Source organism: Heteronotia binoei, chromosome 17 (assembly GCF_032191835.1).
Source record: "Heteronotia binoei isolate CCM8104 ecotype False Entrance Well chromosome 17, APGP_CSIRO_Hbin_v1, whole genome shotgun sequence".
Classification (NCBI taxonomy): Eukaryota; Metazoa; Chordata; class Lepidosauria; order Squamata; family Gekkonidae; genus Heteronotia; species Heteronotia binoei.
The window spans coordinates 41,128,782-41,135,728 of NC_083239.1; the positions used below are offsets into that span (position 1 = coordinate 41,128,782).

Genomic DNA, 6,947 nt, shown 5'->3' on the forward strand with positions numbered 1-6,947 from the left:
ACATGGCCCCGGCCTGACAAAGTCTCCTTTATGTCAGATCTGGCCCTCATAACAAATGAGTTTGATGCCCCTGATTTAACTTCTGTATCTTGTCTCTTAAGGCTAGATGAGGACAACCATCTCCAGGCAATTGTTTAAGTACAGCAGTAGATCTACTTGAGAAGGCATATACATTCTTAACATAAGAGCTCCTATATAATATTAAGCAGCGTTAATAACATTAGCCGAGTTCGGGCAGAGTTGAGGAATTCAGGAACTGCAAAGAGCTTATAGAGTCATAGAGTTGGAAGGGACCTCCAGGGTCATCTAGTCCAACCCACTGAACAATGCAGGAAACTCACAAATGCCTCCCCTAAATTCACAGGATCCTCATTGCAGGCCATCTAGCCTCTGTTTAAAAAGCTCCAGGAAGGAGAGCCCACCACCTCCCATGGAAGCCTGTTCCACGGAGGAACCGGTCTAACGGTCAGGAAGTTCTTCCTAATGTTGAGCCGGAACTCTTTTGATTTTAATTTCAACCCATTGGTTCTGGTTCCACGTTTTGGGACCACAGAAAACAATTCCACACCAATCTCTATATTACAGCCCTTCAAGTACTATGTTTTAAGACACACAAGATGAGCCCTTTTTTCCCCCCATTTCTCCATTAGGATCCAAGATCCTCTGATCCGACCCTCTGAAACGAGAACCTCTGGTCCTGCTCACTCAGAAACAAAGCAAAACAGCAGCCAACAACACCTTAAAGTCCTGGGTCCAGATGGCCAGTTGTCACAGGGATGGCCCTCAGAAGGATTAAAAATCAAAGTTCAGACGTGCCCATCTGTCAGTTGTCCCGCTCCCATACTCATCCTGTCCCCAGGTACAATTGGAGAATATGACCATGTGAAAATTGCCTTCTACTGAATCAGACCCTGGGTCCATCAAAGTCAGTATTGTCTACTCAGACTGGCAGTGGCTCTCCAGGGTCTCACAAGCGACGGTTTTTCACACCTACTTGCCTGGACCTTTTTTTAGTGGAGATGCCAGGGATTGAACCTGGGACCATCTGCTTGGTGTGGAGAGCCAGTTTGGTGAGTGGCTAAGTGTGCGGACTCTTATCTGGGAGAACCAAGTTTGATTCGCCACTCCTCCACTTACACCTGCTAGCATGGCCTTGGTCAGCCATAGCTCTGGCAGAGGTTGTCCTTGAAAGGGCAGCTGCTGGGAGAGCCCTCTCCAGCCCCCACCCACCTCACAGGGTGTCTGTTGTAGGGGAGGAAAGGAAAGGAGATTGTGAGCCGCTCTGAGACTCTTCGGAGTGGAGGGCGGATATAAATCCAATATCTTCTTCTTCAAGCAGATGCTCTACCGCTGGGCCCACCGTCCCTCCCCAACATGGGCCCGACCTCTGGTCCTGCTCACTCAGAGACAAACCAAAACAAAATTTAAATTGTGCAAATATATATTTTTCAGTTTGCATAGTATATACCAGGGGTGGCCAAACTTGCTTAATGGAAGAGCCACAAAGAGTAAACGTCAGGTGTCTGAGAGCCACAAGTATATGAACAAATACCACACACAGCTTACATGCTCGCTTTTTCTCCCTTGGCTCTTGCACTCTTTCCCTGCACTAGATATCTGGGTGACCTCTGTGATAGAGAAGAGCTCGCGAGCCTGCCTATCCCCCCCTCTTTCCCCCCTTCACACATGCTGGAATAGTTGCCTACCTATGGGTCGGTACTCAGAGGTTGACTGAGGTCCTGCTACACCATCTTATTATACTGTTCTGCTGGACTATTCTGTTGTACTGAATATTGTAATTAGGGGTTGTTGTTTTTTTTTTCATTATCATGCTGCTGTGTTTTACTGTGATTTTATTAATTCATGTTGTACTCCACCCTGAGCCGCTACGGAGGAATGGGGGGAATATTATTATTATTATAACAACAATAATAATGCTATGCACACTTACTCAAGAGTAAGCCTCAACTTCCGGGAGCCGCACAATATGTGTGAGAAAGAGCCACGTGTGGCTCCCGAGCACAGTTTGGCCACCCCTGGTATATACAGATGGCAACATTTGCCTACAGTGTAATGGGGTTGTTTTTGGTTTTAGTGTGGAAAATGCAAGTCTCTCTTGGGTTCCCAGTGGTGGGAGGGGGGAGAGCCAGGTAGTTTAAAAGAGATATCATGCGGCTTCAGCCCTTTAGCCTGTCAGCTAATTTAGAAATCTTTCCCATTCAATCTCCTTTGTGAAATCCTTTTCTCTCCCTCTGCAGGTTCCTCTCGGAAGTGTGAAACCTGCACCGCTCAAGGCAAGAGCTGCTCTGGCCGGAATGTGACTTGCCTCAATGGCGAAGATTACTGTGTGATCATAGGGTTGAACTCACAGTAGGTGAGTAGTATTATGAGCCGAATCAGGCCAGTGAGGGACTGGAGGATTGTTCAAGCACAAACTGAATATCTAAAAGCAGGGCTTTTTTTGTAGCAGGAACTCCTTTGCATATTAGGCCACACCCTCCTGGTGTAGCCAATCCTCGTGGAGCTTACAGTAGGCTCTGTGCTAAGTGCCCTGTAAGCTCCTGGAGGATGGCTACATCAAGGGTGTGTGGCCTAATATGCAAAGGAGTTCATGCTACAAAAAAAGTCCTATCTAAAACACCCTGATCCTGAATCAGAGGAGCCATTGCTCTGGACCAGGCCTCATTTTGGGCAGTCAGTCAGTCAGTCACATTTTATTTGTATCCCGCCCTCCCCGACCAAAGCGGCTCAGGGCGGCTAACAACAAAACTCAATACATACATTATACAATAAATAGCAATTATTTCAGTTAATTAAAATCCTTTAAAATTCTAAAAACATTAATTCTTTTTGTGCTATAATCGCTGGCAAGTTTACTGGTAGTTTAGTAGTTTTAGCTGGTGAAGGCCGTCTGGAACAGGATGGTCTTGCAGGCCCTGCGGAACTGTTCAAAGTCCTGCAAGGGCCCGCTTTTCTTCTGGAAGCTGGTTCCAGAGCTGTGGGGCCATGACAGAGAAAGCCCGAGTACGGGTGCTCTGGAGTCTTACCTCCTTTGGCCCGGGATAGTCAGCAGGTTCTTCCTGCTGACCTCAGCAGAAGCTCACAGGAGCAGAGCTCTGAAACCTCTACATTTTTTTGTGCTTGCCCTTCCTTCTTTCTCCCCTTTCCCCTCTGGGCTGTATTGCTCAAACCCTCTGTGAAAATTTTGCTGAACTCTAAGACTGGGCAAACTTTCTAATATTTATTCCCGTGAAAAATGGGAAAATAACAAAACAGGTAAAGCAGACAGATGGAAATCTTCACCATGCTACTGTGGCCACACAGGAGAAAGTAGTAATTTAAAAAGTACGATGGGAGTAAGGCTTTGCTATGACAATTATAATTCAGGAAGCATTTTCAGGCAGATGTGGAGCTGATATAATTGAGTATACCTTCCGGTGATGTCAGGGGTGTGTGGCGTATGCAAATGTGTTGTGCTAATGAGCTTTGGTGCCTCTTTTTCTATGAAATGTCCCCTGCTCTAAATCACACCTGGCCAGTCTGACCACCAGCAACTTGAGTCCCAACCAACAGAGTCTGGATACCTTAGAGCTGAGCATACTTTGGTGATTGATCAGGCTCTTTTTCTAGCAGGAGCTCCTCTGGTACTGGACATTAACTTTGTAATTCCAGGAGATCCTCCAGTCCCACCTGGAGGCTGCCTTCCCTATAATTAAGTGAAGAAGCAATTAACAGCCTCTCTCTTTCCACACTCATCACTCCTTTTAAATTACAGCCGTACAGCGGGCTCTTTTTCTAGCAGGAGCTCCTCTGCATATTAGGCCATGCCCTCCTGATGTAGCCAATCCTTCAAGAGCTTACACTAGGCCCTGTACGAAGAGCCCTGTTAGCTCTTGGAGGATTGGATGCATCGGGGGGCATGCCTAATATGCAGAGGAGCTCCTGCTAGAAAAAGAGCCCGCTGTACGGCTGCAATTTAAAAGGAGAGATAAGTGTGGAAAGAGAGAGGCTGTTAATTGCTTCTTCACTTAATTATAGGGATGGCAGCCTCCAGGTGGGACTGGAGGATCTCCTGGAATTACAAAGTAGCTGTCCAGTAGCACCTTTAAGATCAACAACGTTGTATTCAGAATGTAAGCTTTCGTGTGTGTGCACACTTCTTCAGACGAGGAATGAGGTACAGTGAGCAGAGCTACATATAACTGGTGGGCAGTGGTTTGGAATGCAAAGTGGTACAAGGTTAAAATCCAATGGCAAAATAAGTGTACTTAACAAACTGAAAGAACATTTGGTCTGGATAGCATTTGCATGGAAGCCAATAAAAGGTAATAAAAGCTGTCTGTTAATTGCCCTATTGCTAGCAAGTAAGGCTAAACTAAAGGCATGTTTGTTTGTTTTCTTTAAAATGTTGTCTACCTAATTTACTAATTTAATGGACCCATTTGGGATGAATGAACCCGTTTGGATTGTGGTTATTGGAGATGCTGACTTCCCAGAACTTTCATCTTTGTCTTTCAGCTCCAGAAGGGAGACTTGCTGAAACTACGACAAAAGGTTGCTCAACAAAGTCCGCCTGTGATAATTTAAAATCTAAAGTGCAAAAGGTCCTTCAGCACACTGGGTCTGTTATTACCAAGGTGGAGTGTCACTTAGTTCAGGCAGCATCTGGATCTCCCTTCCTCCCTTCAGCTGGCCACTTCTGGGCTCCTTCTTGTGAGATTGCTTTTCTAATGCAGCTTTTGAAGTGACACACAGAACTGGAAAATGCTTCCTCCTCACTTCCATACAGCTTTCTGTCACGTGATCCTGTCACTTGGTCCTTCAGAGGGAGCTGGTGTCTTCCTGGTATTACAATTGAAAAGTCAAGAAAGCTCAGACAACCGTGTCATTCTGATCCATGGTAACCGGAAAAAAGCACAAAGAAAAAAACCCACAGACATAAATGCTCACAGGAAAAAAGTCTCCTGGCTCCACCCCCAAAGTACCCAGATATTTTTGAATTGGTCTTGGCAACCCTATTCCATGTGGGCTTCTTTCCACGTGGGCTTCCTTCAGTATGGGCTTTTTTCTGTGTGGGCTTCTTTCCATGTGGGTTTATTTCCATGTGGGCGTTTTTCCATGTGGGCATGTTTCCATGGGGGCTTTTCTCCTGTGAGCATTTATGTCTGTGGTTTTTTCCTTTGGGCTTTTTTTCTGTGTGGGCTTCTTTCCATGTGGGCATTTTTCCATGGAGGCATGTTTCCATGGGGGCTTTTTTCCTGTAAGCATTTATGTCCATGAGTTTTTTTCTTTGGGCTTTTTCTGTGTGGGCTTCTTTCCATAGAGAGCCAGTTTGGTGTAGTGGTTAAGTGAGCGGACTCTTATCTGGGAGAACCGGGTTTGATTCCCCACTCCTCCACTTGCACCTGCTAGCATGGCCTTGGGTCAGCCATCGCTCTGGCAGAGGTTGTCCTTGAAAGGGCAGCTGCTGGGAGAGCCCTCTCCAGCCCCACCCACCTCACAGGGTGTCTGTTGTGGGGGAGGAAGGTAAAGGAGATTGTGAGCCGCTCTGAGACTCTTCGGAGTGGAGGGCGGGATATAAATCCAATATCTTCTTCTTCTTCTTCATCTTCCATGTGGGTTTATTTCCATGGGGGCTTTTTTTCCTGTAAACATTTATGTCCATGAGTTTTTTTCTTTGGGCTTTTTTCCTAGAATCCTGTTCCATGGAGGGTTGCCGAAGCTGGGCTGGGAGATTTTAGGTATGGAGCCTAGGGAATGTCAGGAGAACGTCACGTCAGGAGTACTCAGCTTTTCAGCAGGGTATAATGCCACAGACTCCACCCTCCAAAGCAGTCGCTTTCTCCAGGGGACCTGATCTCTGTCACCTGGAGACTAGTTGTCATATTGGGGGATCTTCAGGCCCCACCTGGAGGAATGCTCCCCTTGTTTCCTGCACACAGTAGAATTCTGGCTCCGCTCAGCACAAAGTTCGATGCAGACTGCAGACTCCGTAAGAAAGAAAATAACAGACAAAGGCTAAACTGTATTAAAAGAAAACACAACAACAGCAAACATTTGTCTGTGTGATGTCAATAAACTGTTGCTAACTGCAATTTTTTTTTAATGTCATCCATTTTCTTTGACACTGTGTTTTTACTTGGGGCCTAGCCAAGAAACACACTGTGACCTTCATGTTAAGAGAACTCAGGTACTCAATTCTCTGAATTAGGCTGGGACTAAAACATGAGGGCAGTGGGTTCAGCTTTCCCCCCAAGCCACTGTTTCAACCTAAACGCGCTCCAGGGAACCAGTGGGAAAACTGATGTGTCCTTCTAGCTGCACCTTTTCTTACAACACTAGATGGCAACGTGTTAAAGGTGTTTTGCATTTCACTGTCAGGGTTTCTCTGCTCCCGATACCACTTTTTCCAGGGAGACCAGTAATGGCTCCCCGCACCGTTTTAGGTCAGGAAACCAGAGAATTTCCTTCTTCACACATGCCACAATCCTAATCTGAATCAGCCGTGCATGTGTCATGAAAACCCAGAACTCTCAATACACCTGTTTGGAAGTCCTCCTATGGAATTTGTAAAATTGTCCCATTGAAGACAAATCCCCCTTCAGCTTTAAGCATTGCAGAGCTGTTAAAGGGAAAATGTGCTAACTTCAGCTTGGTTAAGTGTGCGGACTCTAATCTGGGAGAACCGGGTTTGCTTCCCCACTCCTCCACTTGCACCTGCTGGAATGGCCTTGGGTCACCCATAGCTCTTGCAAGAGTTGTTCTTGAAAGGGCAACTACTGTGAGAGCCCTCTCAGCCTCACCCATCTCACAAGGTGTCTCTTGTGGGGGAGGAAGGTAAAGGAGATTGTGAGCCGCTCTGAGATTCGGAGTGGAGGGCAGGATATAAATCCAATATATTCTTCTTCAGATATTTCCTAACTGGGAAGAATTCTTGGTGATGGAAC

The 6,947-nt window shown here is 46.2% G+C and overlaps 1 protein-coding gene across 1 annotated transcript in view; it reads left to right on the forward strand.

Moving 5' to 3' along the window:
* Positions 1-6,947, forward strand: part of LOC132586072 (interferon-inducible GTPase 5-like) — a 410,404-nt gene that overhangs the window by 382,371 nt on the left and 21,086 nt on the right. The gene's annotated exons all lie outside the window — the stretch shown is intronic.